Raw genomic sequence first — 19,263 nt, forward strand, 5'->3', positions numbered from 1 at the left:
ACTGTAGAACCTGAATGTATATTTGGAAAAACATTTAGTTAAACGGCTATTTTTCAACTGATATGATAACTTTAAAACTGACATGCGCTCGCGCATATAATTTCGCACATAACATTTTAGAGATTGAATATTAGTATTTTGACTTGAACATACAGTAAATTGCATTGTTTAAGCTTAGTCCGGTCTGCGGTATTGAATTATTTTACTTGAGATATTTAAAAGTTACTTGAAATCAGTGTTGGGGACAGAAGAAAAGTATTTGAACTATTTGTCATTGTCAAATATCTAGTCTATTTGAGGTCACTGTGATCGCGCACGAAGTAGTAACTGTCATTGTAAACATTATGGTCTCGCGGGGTGTTTGTAATTTGGACTGAATGTGCGGGAAATTGTCCAGTTAAGACTTTAACTCTTATAGACATTAGTCGCTATTAATTAATTGTTTGCAAATTATCTGACAATCATTTGAACTTAAAACCTGATAGTTAGGTTTATTGTCATAAGCATATTAGAAATAAGCTAATTTTATAGATGATAAGTTTCATTGTCATTAATTTACACGAAATTTATAGGTATAGAGTCAAGTTAGATTATATTTTGTCAAAATCGATGTGTATAAGGCAATTGATGGAAATGTCACTTTGACATTTATAGTAGGCAAGCATTGGCTTTGTTCATTCTTAACCATAGCTCTTCTCACCTCGTTATGACATTTCACGCTATCACCTTATCAGTTATCTGATAAGATGTTATCTTATCAGTGAAGACATTAATTTGTTTAGAAAAAAAAATAGAACAACCTAGAAAAGTATGAGATTATTAATGAATATTTATAATGATACAGCACATAAGAGAATACTAATAATTTTACAAGGAAATATCGAAGCATTATTATTACATAAAAACCGTAGGTAACAGAATAAGTACTAGTGTTTATGGGAATGTATGGTGTTAGGACACAAGTAGGAACTAGATATTAAGGATAAATAGTATTTATTTTTACACTGCTTGTTCAACCTGGAGACTTAGCAATTTCCATTGTTACAAACTTAGGAACAGGAAATTCAGGAATAGACGGGAAATTCATTAGATATTTATATGGGAATGCAGTATAAGCGTTAGACACTGAATTTTATTTCAGTGGGTGCAAAGTTGGACTAGAAATCTGGTGATTAAGACTTAATTCTTGGAAGAATCGTTAGCTGAAAATGTTACTAGGTACTAAACTTAAGATTATTAATTAATTGGCTAGGAAAAATCATCATCTTTATCGACCACTCTTCTAGTACGCCATTTATTCCGATCTTGAGCTAAAACTTTTAGATAAATAGAATCTAGTATCAAAGCATAGTATATAATAAGTAGGTAGTCCTAACTGTAAGTATTATGTATGTCATCATCATCAAAAGCCTTGAAATTAGGAATTTAAACAGATAATCCAATATCTTTATTTTAGCCAAAAGCTAGTGGCATCAAAAAGTTGTTAACTATAGACATGAAGCGGTGTTAGTATAGTATTTAGGTAACTTGTAGGTATATTGATAGCTTTTATTCAATTATCTAGCAGTACATTTCATCAAAATCATGAGTATCATTGAAATAAAAATGCAAATAATTTTATGATGTAGCAAATGAAACTCTTAAGACTAAAGTGCTTTATTTGTGACATAACAGATTCAAAACCGTTACTAGTAGATTGCATAAAAACAGTAGAAAGAAACAGAAGTAGGTTTAGCACATAAGCTTAGATCTGTAAGAAGTAGAGTGAGAGTTGGCTGCTCAATGCGCTCCATATGGACTGCATCATTATCTGAAACAAAATAATCATTCTCAAATCAGGTTAGAAATTAAATAAGTTAGGCACTAAGTTTATTTTTTTTGAAGTGTAGTTTATAGTTTAATGAGCTAATCTATCTACCGACAGTTTGAACTTAACAAACATGGTTACACTGTATTGTTTTGTCTGAATTTTGAGATTGTTTCCTGTCACAACATTATGAAATACAACACATTTCAGTTTAATAGTACATTTAATGTTGCAATGTCACCCAACAATAGCTATACATAAAATCGGATACATTGGCAATCATGAAGTAGGCCAGATAAGGACATTTATAGTTTGTTACAATTGGATCTTAGCGAACAGTCTGACAGTTAGGTCATGGTTAAGATTTTGTTTAGATAGGTAGATAGATAGATACATTGTAGGACATATATAAGCATAGATATTAAGTCTTTATTTAAGTTGATAGCCACTAACCACGCTAGATAAAAATTAAGTGAGCGTTTGAAGTAGGCCTTCGGTAAACTTATCAGCACAGGAGCTCAGGGACCACATGTGCAGTCACTATTACTGATTTTAGACAAGCGAAACCCATTTACCATTCTTGAATTGGGACGGTGAACTTGGAGCTAGATGTGTTCGGGGAGTACATAGGGTGCATTCGGCATTCTGTGTAGTTGGGTAGCGCAAGCAGGGCAGCTTAGTCTATTCTGAAAAGAAATAAATGTATACATATAGTATTAATAATGTAACAACACTAAAATAAGACTAGTATAAGTATTAGTATGAATATTATAAGTATAGTTAGACAGGCGGGGTTCACTCTGCGATTTTGTCGCTTGCTGCAGGTTGTTAGGGGAACATCCGTTCCACACCAGTTTTGTTGGTTAGCCATAAGCCGCTTGTGGTGATGTCGCCGCCTATCGGCCGTGTTTGAGCTGATCGTAACAGACGCATTATATTAGACCTAGTGCTATTATTTATTCTGTGACTTAGGTAAGGTTAGTATATAAGACTTAGGTGTAAGAAAAAAAAAATTATTGACAGATATTTTATAGCTAATTGGTACTTATCAATTTTAATAATAATTGAGTAATCAAATAAAATATCTCAACACATTCATTAACATGAATTTTCAAAATTTCTTTTTACTGGGGTCGCTCCGAAGAAATAAATAAAAGTAGTGGCTATTGCATTAAAGAGTGAACTGGTTAATTTTCTTGGAATTTAATATAGGATTAAACATACATAGAACTGTTAGAAATAATTAATGTGACTTACCAATCAGTAATTGAGGTTGCATAGAGTTTCACATTATCATCAAAGGATTTTACATCTGGTCCATATGTTTACTCTATTATCTTCACGGGGTTATGAGAAGTATTACACTCAGAATTGCAGAAGCTGGACACTGGTCTAAACTTGTAAACTTGGGGGGGCATCGGAGCATGCCATATCTGGAAACATGTAAGCAGGAAATATAAGATAAAAGTATATATAACGGTGTTAAGACCCATGCCTTAGGTTAGGGTGTAGGTTCACAAGTAAGCTAGGGTTCAAATAATGGGAATCAAGGGGATTGATTCGATATTCTTAATAGAATAACTAGACTGTATGCTGACTACCGATTTATAGATACTCAGTTCAAAAGGGCTTAAAATACGATCATTACTTACAGTATAGGTTGACGCATCTTCGGTAGGATGTTGTAGAAATCATAACACAGCTTCATTACTTTTGAAGACACGTTTTATTCTTGTAATAAATACCGCTACCACATAAAAATAACCATAACCTAAAAACAAAAGGAAACATTGGTGGTTTGTTTACAACGTTTTACGTCATAATTATTGCACTAAATACAACAGGTAGTAGTGCTAAGTTAAATAATACTCACTTCATACACTTTTACCATATTTCTAGTCGTCTTGGTATTTTATTTATTTAATTAAAATATCGTTACGGAAAAATAATTTATAAAATTTTGGATTGCGTGCAAGTGTGTGCATGTGTGAGTGTAATCACAGGAATGGCGGATTATGCTGCGTTCACGTTTCGTTTTTTCTGTAAGTTGCAATGCAAGGCTTTACAGACCTTACAACTAACAAGTTGCGTACGATTTTATACTAGTGTTGTTCGAGACTTCGAGTTGTATGTTTTGTGTCAAATAATGAAGATGAAATAAAACCGGAGGTTTTGTATTTAAGCTCAGAAGTATCACCTTTTTATAATAACGGAAGAACGTATTGGGAGGAATAATGAAATTCGGAATAGAGCAAATGATTACAAGTAGAACTAAATATTAACATGGAAGAAATAATGGTACTACCGTACAGAAGGGACACTTCCTGCAAACCCGAGGATTGACAGCGGTTTAGGATCAAATCATGCTGTCCCTTTCTAATGTATGGCGCTATCCCTTTCGGCTGTATGGGGTTGGCAGGATTCAAGTGATTATCTTATCTGTGATTGTGCACGCAAAAGGAAGTCAAGTGGTGCTAACCCTAATAATTGCTCGGAGCAATGCTGAGCCGAGCGGAGCCGAGTTCGACCGAAGTCAGGAGTGTCTCCCCACTGATATTAATCGCTGTCATGTTTTAGTACGAAAGAAAGAGAGAGGAAGAGAAGGTGTTTCTTAGAATGTTATTGGAAATCACAATCTGATTATACACAAGGATTGTAGGAAAACAAATATGATACGAAGGAAATTTTATGAAAATAAAATAGAGCTGTGTTTGGAATATAAAATATAAGTACTCAAGATTTTTCAAGACAAAAGGTCTGTAGAGCCTTTTCACACACTAAAAAGAGTTAAATTGAATGTAGCCTTAAGCGTACCAATGGCAAGACAGGATGATCTATACACTTTGTTAGTGTGCGCCGGCGTCCAATCAGAACCATCTGTCAAAGCTGTCGGAGTTGCCACAATTAAGAAACTTGTTATCGATTATGGGTCCAAATTGTACTATGAAAGTTACACGATTGACGTTTGTTTTAAAATTTCAAATGCTTATTATGAACAAAGTACGGTGTGTTGCGATTGATAAGAAATGTGTGAAATAATCATTCTAACATTTTGGTTTTGAAAAAGACTAACTTCGTTGAGGAAAACTTGTTAGTTTCTGAACGCATCTTTGTTGACAGTTTCATCCCACAGACAACTAAGGTTATGCTAAAAACGTCAATGAACCGATTTTAAGCAGAATAAAGTGCAGTAGAAAATAGACTTTATTTGTATCAATGTAGAGATGAAGTTAGTAGAAGAACAAAAAGAATTTACATGGAATTTGTACCATAGCAAATATTTTGGTTTGACTTTGACGTTTCCATCGGTTGCTTGAGCGGTCCGGCGAGAACAATTTAAACAAGTTTGTTATCAAACAAGAAAAGTTTTACTTGTGAAAAGATGATAAAATTATGGAATTTTAGATCAGAAAGTAATTACAGACTCTAGGAGTGAGTGGCATAACGCGGATTGTGTTAGTTTATGGATTATTGCCAGACTTTTCCAGATGAAAATAATAGAAAATAGGTAAGGTTATTGCATATACTTTGCGTTCATTTTCACTGTAAATGTTTAGATATATGTGGTCATTATTCCTTGTAGTTAGTATGTGTTATCTCCTGATCACCAAAACAGCTGAAATATTGAAATATTTGGATGATAACGATGATAAAGGAGTGTAGTGATATTGTTCTGATGATGCAGATTCGACAAGCGAACTTTTCAATAAAAGACGTATGAGGGGGGCACGTTGGTTCAGTTGATTATTGGGAAGTATTTGGTTATATACAAATTCTATTTATTACAGATAAATATGTTGTAGTTTTGCATAGTATTTTAAAAACTATGATGCGTAACAAACTATTTGCGGCATTTGAATGCTTGGCGTAAAGTTTTAATTTTAAAATGCGTAGTTATAAGAACATAAGGCGTTATATAGTTGGCTATGCGTAGTATTATAAAAGCGCGACAAATATTTGCGGCGATTGGCTATTTGGCGTAAATATCATTCTATTCATAATGCATATTTATAAGGGTGGTTGTCTTTATTTGCGATATCTTTGGCTATTGTGTTCTGATCAAGAGGTTATGCGTATGATAAACGGTTTTAATTGGCGTAAAATATAGATTGTTCATTAAACAAGTACTACATATATATAATATATTAAAATATATATCAAAGTGTAATAAGAAAGGGATAATTTTGTTTCTATGGGATTTTTTATAATATAGTCATATTCACAATGGATTAGCAGCTGTGACTGAAACAGTATATAAGAGCGGATGAGGAAGAATTAATGGATGGATGAAAGGGTGATATTGAAAAAGTCTGGAGTATTAGATGAATAAAAATTGAGATGTATGAGTGAAATAACATAAGGTTTAAAAGGGTCTCATCGTGGTTGCATATCTAGGAATAGTGACAGCGGTTATTGAGATTTGACATGGGGTAATTGGGGTTACATGAATTTGTTATCAAAATAGTCTAAGAGCTAGGTTAAAATTTCATACCTTTTATAGGTACATTCATTTTGATAACAACTCACTCTACAAGAAGCTTTCAAACGAACTAATTACACATCCTGTGTCCTTATGGGAAAAATCAGGAAAATTATGTAAAACATTAAAATTAATGAGTAATTTTTTTTCTTAATCCAAATTATGGGTTATGAAAATATAAAAACTTTCATTTTCAAAAAGAAATCCTTTAAAAGATAATTAACTATCTGATTGATCTCATTTGTACAAGGACAAATGCCAAGAAAGAAGGAGTATTATTGTGTAGTGCTGGATTGTGAACTGGTTTCCTAGACTATGGGAAGAACAGTTATTGTCGGTTACTTAGAATAGAAAGGCTTTTTCATTTGAATGAAGAGATTTTTGTAGGTTCATTATACCTGAGCAATGTAGGTAGCGAGATCGCCTGCCGGGCAATGTGGCAATAGATTTTAATTGAAGATGCAATAATTTTACCAGTAGGGTACATTTGACTCACAATCAAATGCTTTAGTTGAAATGAAAATTCATGGCTGGCAATGATTTGACTCATGGAATTGGAAAACCATTAGGTTTATAGTTCGCACTGTATAATAAGGATTCTTTTAAGTATTGGTCATATTTATACACCACATCTACATGAAAGGGATTAAAAATTTCAATAACTGAATTATATTAGGGGTTTTTCATTTCGACTTCAATACAAAAATCATTTAGTTTTGTATTTATGTCTTCATGTGGGGGCAGCTGTAACGGATCACACGGGCTCCCGTACAAATATTAACTATATTACATGTATATAACAAGTATAATTAAGAGTATGTATATAATCAACATTTATTTTGGTAAATATGACAGTAGGTCAACAGACAATTATATTCTAATGTCTAGGAAAAACATCATCAAACCGTAAAGAATCGCAACCCCATAAATAAGCTTATATAAATATAGTTTCACAAGTAAATAAGTCGGCAAAACTCTAAAACATAAAAACATGCTATAAAAATTAACATAATCTGTAAACTTCAATGGAATGTGACCTTGGTATCTAGGCGCGAGAATGTAGGTCAAGGCCGTCGCCATGGTTACCATACGCGGGATTGGGATGCCATATATTTAAAATTACCCTAGAATGTCGGGAGAATTGTTCAACTCTGGGGACAATTAGAGTTAAAAATATTAAATTATCATAAGGAGTTTACACTAATTAGCTTTTTATTTACTTGTATTGTATTCAGTCAAATAAAAAATATATATATTGTGAAAAGGAAGATGGCAAATACCACTGTGAGAGTTTGTTTGTAGATAAATGATTAATATTTGAAAAATTAGTCATTTATTAAATCAGTCTTACGTGGAGGTTCTGGGTTCGAGTCCCAATGGGGAATATTTGAATAACATGGGATGGTCATGTGTGTTTGTTACTGGATCGTGGGAGTTTTCTATGTATACGAAAGGATATTTGGAAATATATGGGAATGGGTCGTTAACAAATATCTGTGGTGCAGACTTGGTTTGGTTAAGGTCAAGACTATGATAATGATAATGTGTAGAATCTTTTAATGCGAAAGTAAATAGGCGAAATTACCATGATAAAACAGAAGGATCAATCTCTATATGGAATAATGGAAGTAGTTTCAATCAGAATTGTTTTCATATGTCTTAATAAAGTTATTAAAGTCAACTTCTGCCAATTAATACAAATATAGCGTGCAACTACAACTTCCCCACTGTTTTCATTAATTAAACAATAAAATTTATTGGGAAATTTAAATTTGTAACTGGTATCCCCGTAAATCAGAGATCGGAAACAGGAGGCACGCATTTATATCATTAACTGCTACAAATCCCTTGGCTGTTGAAAGGTTGTCGACCAATGCTGTAAGGATCGAACTGCGCATGACGAACCATGTTTGCCTTGTTGACCTTGTTGGCCTTATCAACACTATTAGCCATTTGGATAAAAATGAACCATAACTCATATGAATTAAAGTAGGAATTGGATTAGTCTGAGAAATAGAAAAATATTAGCTATAAAAGGAGGAGTAATTAAAATTTCGGGACATTCAATTTTCAAAATTCAGACGTGTAAGGCGAAGCTCTGTCCGATTGAGCCTAGATATTCAGAAGTGTAAAGCGGAAGCTCTGTTAGTGCGTATAACATTGAGCCTAGATCTAGATCTCTTACGGAAAGTCTTATTTGTGCGGGTATTCATTAATTATCTATAAACGTTCTATTAATTAAGCATAGCTCAGTCTTCGTGTCGGTAGACATTGAGCTCCGGTTCGTTGTGTTAGTGCGGGCTTCGAGGAGCCCTAGTGGAAAAAGTTCAACGGGTGCTCTGCCGTCGCGCCGTGAGGCATTGAGCTTCGGTCAGGAGTTGGAGCCAACTACGAGGAGCTGGCAGGAGAGAAGGAGAGAGAGGAGAAGGTGGCAGAGTAGCTGAGCTACAGAAATAGAGGTGCAGTAGGGTCCAGGTTGGTGTTTCAGCGGAGAGCAGTAGGCAGTAGACCCAGAGAATAGATTCGGCGGGGTGGTGAGATAATTCATCTATTTAACAAGTAACATATTAATTATTCAGATATTATTTAAATTCAGTAAATATCTAGAAGAAAGACTTTTGACCTTTAATTATACCTTTTTCATATAGAATAGTTTCATTTAGAATATCAGATAAATAATTACTAATTAAAGTTTTTTCTAACAAAATAAATAGATTTGAATTTGATAAATTAAAGTTCCATTAATTCCTCAAATAAATATAACTGTGTACTAATCCTAATAGCACTGTTAGTCTTGAGGGGTTGATACTAACTGTGCCAACGAAGCTCCTGAGGCTTTCAGTGATTTCAGAAGAGTGTTTTGATTTGAAGTGCTTGTCAGGCAGATTGCCATTTTTAAGTAGGGAAGTATTAGCATACTAACGTAAGTCAGATTGACATAGAATTTGGAGTGGTACGAGAAATGAAACGATCCTGATTCGGTAAGAGATTAGTTAGAAAAACTGTGATTTAGTTTAGGGCCAGTTGTACGAATCACGTTTAACAGACTGATCAACGTCAGCCGGTACTCCTCGGCACTTTACTATGGAACCTTTCATACATAAAAGGAATGTAGAGAACTTTTTAACGATACGGACAGTTTCGTGCAACCGACCCTTATTGTGTTAATTTTCAGGAAGTGAATGATAACGATTTAATTATGTAATGAGTGTTTGTGTGTAATTACTTTCAGGATTATGTAATTCTTTATTCAGTTTTAGGGCGTTATAGATAAATTCAATAATTGAGAGCGTTAAAAATAGATATTGAAAGCGATTACGTTTCAAGATGATTTTAATTTTGTGTAAATTTCAGAGCGTTTATTTTTCAGAATTAAGCTTTTACTTAACATCTGCATTATCCTTAACCAATTATTATTTCATTAACCTATTGAGCTATTTGCTCAATTTCCATCTACATTCTAAAACAATTAAACGTCAATTTCAAAGTATGTTTATTAAAAATGTAATTATTTATTTTCTATAAATTTTATATACTTAAATTATGTATACTTATTTCCTCTCGTAGCTAGCTTTCGAAAAGGGAAATTAGAGTTGGCTAATTCCTGGCATTCCATTACATAACAGGATTAGCGAAACTGACAATAAGACCATTTTGATTTAACATATACAATTTATTCAAATTATAGAACTATTTTAAGAGTTTTGAAGTGATTCCTTTAATCTTTGAGAATGTTTGTAAAATTCCAAATCAACAAGTAAGAAGGGTTGGATTTATAATTTAATTTTGTTATTCTTAGAAGAATTAGATTAGTATGTATCTATTGAAATACAAATTTTATATAGTAAAGCTTTAGTGATTTAATAAAGTTCACATATCTCAATGTTAGGCCATTTAGTTATGGCAGGATTTCGTCTCTATCACTGAAAGGTTGCGAGTAAAATCAAGTATTCAATCTACATTAAAGCAGATTGTATACAGTATAATTACTGATAATGGCATGTAATAGGATCAATAGTTCCTCCTAACAATTTATATTAAAGGATAATGATTTATTCAGAATGATAGACAAATTCTGGCACTGACTATGTGTAACACAATGTTGGGTAGTGTTCCGCTATACTTGGAATGTGGTATCATTACATGCCTGTGGAATTTTATAGTCTGGAAGTTTGAATATCTACATTAAGGCTAAGGCTGGACTAACATTATTTTTATTTGAGGGTATTTGAGTCTAAGGACGTGCCATTTGACGAAATTATACTCTATAGAGTGGATTTGATTAGTATTAAAAGATGACTGTATGATAAAGGTCCATCTAGGATTATCCTGAAGGAGGTCCGCTTTCTTTGCTAGAACGGAAATAGGAATTGAAGCCGTCCTTCATCTCGACGATAGATAATGGAGTTGAATTATGAAATTATCCCACGATACAAACTTATATAAGGGAGTAAGAGTTCCTTACTTTATTTATTGATTTGTAGTACTTATAATTAGTGCTTACAAAAGTGTTATGTCACTATGATAGAATCATCCTTCTTAAATGTTCTAAGGAACTTAATTACTCAATTTATGAATATAAATAGAGTCCGTCAACTCCATTTGTTCAAACGCTTCAGCTGAGGAGATATTATAGATGATAAATACCTATTAATATCCTTTCGGTGAGTAGGGGATTTTAACCCAATTTTATAAAAAACTAATATTATATATTATTCTTTACTGTGTACTCTGTTTATGATGAAGTCTATAATGTGTTCCAATTATCATCGATAAATTTACCATAATATACTTAACTCTACAAATACATAGCAATCTATTTAAGTACATAAATTCTTTCATTTACTTTCTTCTATAAAATAGTTCTAGGTATTTTTAACAGGCTAACTAATCCTTCTAATGTAAAAAGAACCTGGATTATTACACATAACTTAGGAGTCCTACCATTAACTAGACGATCACAATTTTCTTATGGCCAAATTAGTTTATTGTAGATACAGGTAATTTTCTAATTAAAGAGTGTATTTAAGTGGGGTTTAAGTAAGAAAGTATATAGGTGGCCCGTAACAGTGACACGACTGCTCTGCTCGCGGTCTGTCATCAACTGACTCCTAACTGTCAGTGACGTCACTATGACGTAAGCTCTCAACGCCAATACACTACATACACAATTGACGACCGGTGGTTCAGCATTCATTGAGAGTGGAACTGTCCCTAACAGCAGCAACCAGACACCCTCCCCCAGCGCAAAAACCGACGGTGGCCCGCGCGAAAGTTTCTGATGCGCAATATGGCCCTCAGGTAAAAAAGTTTGGAGACCCCTGGCCTAGTGGGAAGTGACTCTGCCTATGAAGCTAATGGTCCTGGGTTCGAATCCCGGTAAGGGCATTTATTTGTGTGATGAGCCATATTTATTCCTAAGTCAGGTATAAAGGGGCCCACTGATTAACAGTCCGCCGGACGGTATCGGCCTGTCAGTTAGAACAAACTTTTGACAGTTCCGAACAACTGACAGGCCGATACCGTCCGGCGGACTGTTAATCAGTGGGCCCCTTAAGCAAGCAAGTTTTTGTGAGATACAGCCTAGACTATACTAACACAGCCTATCGAATCTCGGACATACTAAATGGAAACGACGCAGATAATCTCTTATGAGGTCAGGGTCAAATATAGGAAGCAGATGCCGTCGAGTTGTTGCTGTAAAAATATCTACGGTAAGTCTACGGCCTTAGGTTGAGCGGAGAACGGCAGAGGTACAAAAATCGGGTATAAGCGAGTACAGGCGGAAGCGTATAGAATAGAATAGAATATATTTTATTTGTATTAATTGTACATCGTCATATTCAAAAAATATTGACAATTAGAGGAACAAAGCAATTATATTAAATTTATGATACAAGTCACTACGCTTCTATGCAAGTCTATACGACGCACGGGCGAAAAATAATAAAATTACATCATTTTGACATCAAAAGCTCGCATTGCGTTATCAAGAGCTCGCGTTGGCAGGCCGGCGCAGCTTCTGATGACACTCCTCGGTACGAACTGAAACATGTCGAGCGATTTTAGACTTAAAATACACGTGAGTGACCCGTTTTAATATACTTAATATGGCTGTCTCTTAGTTATCAAAATGTAAGTTTAAATTGCCGTCCTTAGCTAGACAGTACTTCCAGCAAAGGGTGGTATTCCATCTGTGTCAATATCCGTAGGTCTCACTCTCTCACTAAGCAATATGTGAGACGCAAGACATATTGGACAATGAAATTGGACAGGTGGTCTGGAATACCACCAGAACGTAAATGATTCGGAAGATATTGGTGATCTCCGCCTCCGCTTATCTGAAAAGTAAGGCCATAGCCTTAGCAGCCGCTTACATAACTAAAATTGTGTTTGTTGCGCCCGACTTTTCATTTCCTTAATGTGATATTACTGGAATAAAGCCGATGGAATGCTTTCGTGATGTTACTGGAAGAGATTTAAAAACGTTTTCCGATTATACATATTTCTCTTCCGCAGTTTTACGTAAAACGTACCGTTCTACCTTAAATGTTGTTTTCTATTTTTTTGTTAGTAACACTAGTCTAGTTGTATACATATTGTAAGTCGTATAGATGGCAGCACCATCTCTCTCGATATATCGCAATCCCGTAAGGGATTGGTATAAGAGGTGCAAGCACGTACTGCTCTCACTTAGAGTTGGCCGAAAACGCGAATCTATCTATGATTGCACATATTGCTAACGGTGACTGCTTACCACCAGGCGGGTCGTGTGCTTATTTGCCACCTACGTATAAAAAAACAACGGATTGCACTTCGGGAGTGCCGGCAGAAGTGAAAACTCAATGAATTGTAACAGTTTTTCGATCAGGTCACGTGTCCGTCTTATGAATTTTCAATCTGTCGAATCTGTCGGTCACGTGACCTGTCGCGAGTTTAACATTTTTTCCCCATCACAAAAAGTGCACAGCGCCGCTAATGAAGTTTTCACTTCAAAAACACTGGAGAAATTGGGACGGGAACCGCCGTGACGGTTGTAGGCTTGTTCAGATATTTGTGAACACCTTGGCCGCTCCGATATATCTGATGGCCACCGTACTAGGTTCTATGTTAACTCTTCCGTCTAAGACTACCTAATCCTATCCGTCTGCGGTTAGCAAATGAACTGAGACGTCTTATTTAATCACGTTGGTCGGGTTAGTTAAATCAATCTGGGATCGTAACGAATTTGCCTGCGAGGCTGATAAAGTGGAGGTTACCTGGGTGACCTAGAGTCCGATTCAGATTATCGACTTGGTTCGGTTTTGATCTTTTTAACAAGCTTTTATTAGGTCGACCTGTATGTAACTAACTTGTAATGGAATCTAAGGTAACTAATTTAACCATCTTCCAAGGATCGTAGCGTCATGAAAATTGGCAGCTGTTATGTAGTTCTGATGACAATACAATAATATGGTACTGTCGAACTGATCTGATGATGGAGACAGGAGGTGGCCATAGGAACTCCGTGATGAAACAACGCAACCTAATTGTGTTAGGGGTTTTTAGAATTGTCTCGATGAGTATTAGTTGTCTGTCGTATGAAAAGTACAGTCAGCGATAAAAGCTTGTACCAAAAATGAAATTTTTGCCAAAACCTTATTTGACAAGATATTGAAGATGCACCACATGCGAAATGAAGTGAAATTCGTGCGTGAGATGCGAGGCGATCACCAAGGGCTTTTGTCCTGCTATTTCAGTCAGTCTCGGTACAAAAGTACTTAGCTTGATTGAAGTAGCATGACAAATACGAACATATCCGACAAAACACGATGGAAAACAATGAGATAAATATTTTTTCCAAATCCCAATTCCAGAGTTACTGACACTGCCCTTCTCAGCGAGAAAGGACGTAAAAATTGTTTTTATCACATAAATCATTGTCAAGTCTTAATTGTGTCAAAAGAGAGGTACCATGCTACCGTCTATGGAATTGGGATAAGTACTAATTATAACGATGATGACGATGTTCCTTCCGGCCGATTTCGACCTCTTCGACTCCTAGTTAGCTCGGCACTCGTGCGCCCGAATATGGCTGACATAGGCCGATCTGTGAACCCACGCGCACATTGAGGGCACGTATTTATACGCAACCGAAGTCGCGGAGAAAAGCTAGCCTGGGATATAAAACTAAAGTCTTAAAGCTATTTAAATAGGTCTAAGTTCATTTGCTAGCCTCACCGCAGATCGGATTAGGCAAGGACGTCTCAGACAGATTTACCTAGCACTAAAATTGAGACGAAATAGTTTCACAGGAAGGTAAAATGGAACTTGAATTTCTACTTGAATTCTAAGGTCTAATTAGGGTACGGTAAGGTAAGGTAAGTGTGACTTTCACATTGGAGTTTGTTTACACATTGATTAGTGTTTACTGGCAAATGTGTGAAGACGCACTAAACATTAATCACTTTGTAAACAGACTCCGAATGAATGTGGGGGGAGGTACGAGGAAAGGAAAACCGAGGAAAAGGCGGATGATATAAAACGAACGCAAGTGAATGATGAAATGACGGGCGACAGAGAGATATGGAAGAAAAAGACAAACATGCTGCGCCGACCCCAAGTAAATGGGACAAGGGCTAGCGAAGCGAATGATGAAATAGACCCCGGTATAAGTGCGAGCGAGATGTAGAAAGTAAATTACGTAGACTTTAGCGTATTAAATGTCAGTGTTCTCACATACCTATTAGATATGTGTAAGTACCTAATGCTCGTAATATCACAAATGAGATATCTCTCGAACGCATAATATGGCATTACGTATCACTCCGAAAAATCAACCATTAACTCAAACATCACTCATTACGCGAGCGCGAACGATCGTCCGAAGCGCGCGTAATAGATTTGATTCAATATAGATTGACGCGCTGATATGAATGGTCATACCCTTTATAACAGACTGTATTGAAAAGTTAACTCTCAACTGAACCGCCCAAACTTTCCAAGAACTTATGTAACTCTAAGCACCATCAACATCAATCTAGTCAAAGCACTTCCAGTGTTGATTCACGGCAAACTTGGATTGAGTAGGCATTGATCAATCATCATTAATTTGGATTTAAGTGCGATTTACTTAGGATCGAGTTGATGCCATTATACGTTGATGTAGGTAGGAATCGGATAATATAGAAATATATTCGCTATGAGCGGCGATTTATGATCTAAAAAAGCGCTACGATTTTTCAAAAACTCTGCTGGCAGAACCCACTGTACCGCACCTTATAGCGCTTTGAAATATCAAGATGATTTTTAAGCTTAGAATAAATTTAAAAGTGGAAAAATGACTGCCTTGGTTGAGACTTGAACTCACGGCCTTTGGATCGATCCACTGACTCCAGCGCCCTGCCATCTGAGCCACCAAGACCTCATCCATAGCCAGCGAATATTTTCACCATATGGGTTCAGAGGCCGTGAGTTCAAGTCTCACTCAAGGTAGTAATTTTTCCACTTTTATTGTAACTTTATACAGATGTTTCTGCTTGTTATTATTATTATTATTATATAATTATAGGCGAGCAGCTATTTAGCTGATGAGCCTATGTCACACAGTGTCCAGTACTATATAGTTCAAAGTTTGTAAAGTCATATCACATCACTAAGTAACATCGTCTATCTTATTGTTTAAAAGCCACTTGTTAAACATTAATTTAAGATGATTTTTCTTATTTACTCATGCGAATCACATTTAGACTTACGTTCAAGGCACAGAATTCTTAATGCACACATTTAACCCCAATTTTCTTTTTTTTTCACGAAACAGTTTTTCTGACAGCCAGACCGGCGATATTAAATTGTCGACAACTCAACCCGCATTTAAGAACTGCTACAGAACAACATTGGAATACAGATTATTTAGGGTTGGTACGCTCTTCAACTTTCTATAAAGTAGGCATTGAACTATTGTTACTACGTAAAGAACAAACGTACACGTAAGATAAGTTCGCCTTTGTACAAATGATGTGTGTCTTTTCATGGTTTTTAGGGTACATCAAAAAGAAAAAACGGAACCCTTATAGGATCACTCCTGGGTCTGTCTGACCAATCCCCCCATTTATTTCCGAAACTACTGGGCCTAAAATTTTGATAAAAATACAAAAAATAGTTCTTTATCTAAGATGACAGGAAAACTTATTAGAAATGTGCAGTCAAACGTGAGTCAGACTTAATTACTTAGTTTTTGATCTGACCCCTACGGGTTTTTTAAGGACATTTTGGTTTTTGAAAGACCTTGTAACGCGAGTCCGACTCTCACTTGACCGGTTTTTTTTAGTTAGCCTAGTTTAGTGTCCCACTGCTGGGCAAAGGCCTCCTTTCCTCCACTCAACCCTATCGTTTGTACTTTCTCGCCAATCCGCATAAAATGCGTCCAAGTCGTCCTGCCATATCCTTTTCGGTCTGCCTGAATCCCGGCCATGTTTTATGTTTATTTTTGTACAATAGTGTTTTCTAACTACTAGAACCGGCACAGAACCGAACCAGTATTTTGCGTTTGCTATTAGTTGTTGTTATGACAACAAACCTTATAAGCGGAGTGTGAATCTTGCGACCTAAATGCGTAAGCGCCATGAATTTTACGGCGCTTACGACGTTTTGGCTTACGAGGTTGCGATTGCGACAAGTTCATTATTTGGTATGGCTTCTTTATGAAAGTAGGTAATATTTTTGATGTGAACAAAGTGTTATAGTGTTGTTATATCAACGCTCAAAGCGACTTAGAGTAGGTATCTGCAAACCACGACAGGCAATTATTTATTAAGGCTAAAGCCACACGGGCAGGTGCGAAGCCAAACTGTAGGTATACAATAGCTTTGTTTACAACACAATGTATTGTTCTAGAGCTGAGCCTTAATACTGTTATTGTGTTATATAGGTAGTGCATATGGAGTTATTGTCGTTGATTTGATAGGGTATCTATACTCAATTCCAGGCCACTTAGCATGACTAGCGTTGTCGCGCGCGACTCCAGGCTTGAAGTCGTTCCTTTTGAAATCGGTAGTCCTGTGTGGAAATAAGCTAAAAGTTGATGGTTTTTCGAAAAAAAAATGGTACATTTATTTCTGAAAATGCTCGCTATTTCATATGTGTGCGTAAGGAAATTGACAACTAATGCAGCTGCAGTTGTCATCCGAACGTCACCTTTAAGGTAACATTCCATTTCTGACCGCAGCTGCACTACTGCTCCAAAACGTCGATGTTATTGTCAATTTCCATAGTAGTTTTGAGGCATCTCTCAAAGGAATCTTGAAGCTTGTGAGGCTTTCCTCAAAAGAAATTCGAAGCTTTTGAGGCATTACTCAAAAGAAGCCTCAAAACGTGTCAAATATGTGAATGAAAGTCTTCCAACAAACGTGTCTAAGCCTAAGTCACCGTAGGTTTATAATAATAAACTAGGCTCATAATAAAAAAAAACAAGAGCCCTTAAGATGCAAACTACCCTACACGACTCCACCCCATTTGCATTTCTGCTTACATTACATTGTTCCCCTGATTTATAAGCATCTAGTTCAAAGACATATATCAAAACAGACATCGCTGGCTCCACAGACAACCAGCGCCGTTGACCACGCTAGTCGTACCAGCTGATTGCTGGGTGGAGACCATTTCGACTCACATCTCTATTTCTACTGTTTTGTTTATCTTTGCCTTGTATTTGCTGTATGTATTACTTGTATTGATGTGTTGTCTGAATAAATGATTTCTATTCTATTCTAGTACAGTGAGTTGTGTAGAGCCATATGGACAGTCAGCATTTATTCATGTCAGCCGAATGATATCCATTACTAGGCCTATGCCGTTAATCTCCACAGGATCTTAATCCCTTAAGTCTTTTCTCCTATCTTTGCATTCCCTAATATTGTTTGTCATAATGATCAGTTGTCCTAACACTAAACCTAACCTAACCTACTTTTCTGGTAGCGGTTCGTTTTTGCGATTGTCGCAGCGCAGTTCTAACCTAACCTAACCCACTTTTATGGCAGCAGTTCGTTTTTGCGAGGGTCGCAGCACAGTTCTAATCTAAACTAACCTACTTTTCTGGCAGCAGTTCGTTTTCGCGAGGGTCGCAGTACTAACCTAAATTGATCGTTAGGGCATGTGCCCATTAGGACAAACCATTTAGGGCAAGTGACTTTAGGACAAACGTTGTTAGGGATTTAGAAGGACACCCATCTCCACAAACCACCACATCAATTCAACGGTTGCCTGCAAACTTTACAAGTTATTCGGTATTTTTACGAGGTACGCATTATATGAAAGAATTGAATTAAAAATCGGGCAAGTGCGAGTCGGACTCGCGCACGAAGGGTTCCGTACCATATAAAAAAAAAAAAACAAAAAAAAAAGCAAAAAAAAAACGGTCACCCATCCAAGTACTGACCACTCCCGACGTTGCTTAACTTTGGTCAAAAATCACGTTTGTTGTATGGGAGCCCCATTTAAATCTTTATTTTATTCTGTTTTTAGTATTTGTTGTTATAGCGGCAAGAGAAATACATCATCTGTGAAAATTTCAACTGTGACAGACGGACGGACGGACGGACGGACGGACGGACGGACGAACGGACAGCGAAGTCTTAGTAATAGGGTCCCGTTTTACCCTTTGGGTACGGAACCCTAAAAATCAGTGCTTTCAATTGAATTAGGTATCCATAACAACTGTACTTTATAATACTTTGAAAACAAGTAGATTTAGCAAAACTAATATTTAGCTAATAGGGTGCTAACCCTTACGTACAAATATGTATGCATCTATCATGCTAATCTAATAGTTTTGGTGACTGTACGTGCATCGGTCGTGGAATCTCCGAAACTGGCAAAACTGTTCCTCGAGTTGTTTTTGGGTGATCTACTTTGATATATGTCTGCGATCTTGCTCATTAACTTTGTACGTCTACTTGAGTGGCACGGCGGATATTTTCTAAGTACTTAGGTACTCGTT

General features: G+C 36.1%; 1 long non-coding RNA gene across 1 annotated transcript; it reads right to left on the bottom strand.

Moving 5' to 3' along the window:
* Positions 1 to 1,657: 1,657 nt before the first annotated feature.
* LOC134801992 (uncharacterized) lies at positions 1,658 to 3,188 on the bottom strand. The gene is made up of 3 exons (XR_010145791.1): positions 3,065 to 3,188; positions 2,383 to 2,493; positions 1,658 to 1,810 (listed from the first exon to the last, which is right to left on the bottom strand). It is a non-coding gene; the product is annotated as an uncharacterized LOC134801992 (long non-coding RNA).
* Positions 3,189 to 19,263: the final 16,075 nt, after the last annotated feature.

The sequence above is a fragment of the Cydia splendana genome, chromosome 23 (assembly GCF_910591565.1).
Source record: "Cydia splendana chromosome 23, ilCydSple1.2, whole genome shotgun sequence".
NCBI classification, from domain to species: Eukaryota; Metazoa; Arthropoda; class Insecta; order Lepidoptera; family Tortricidae; genus Cydia; species Cydia splendana.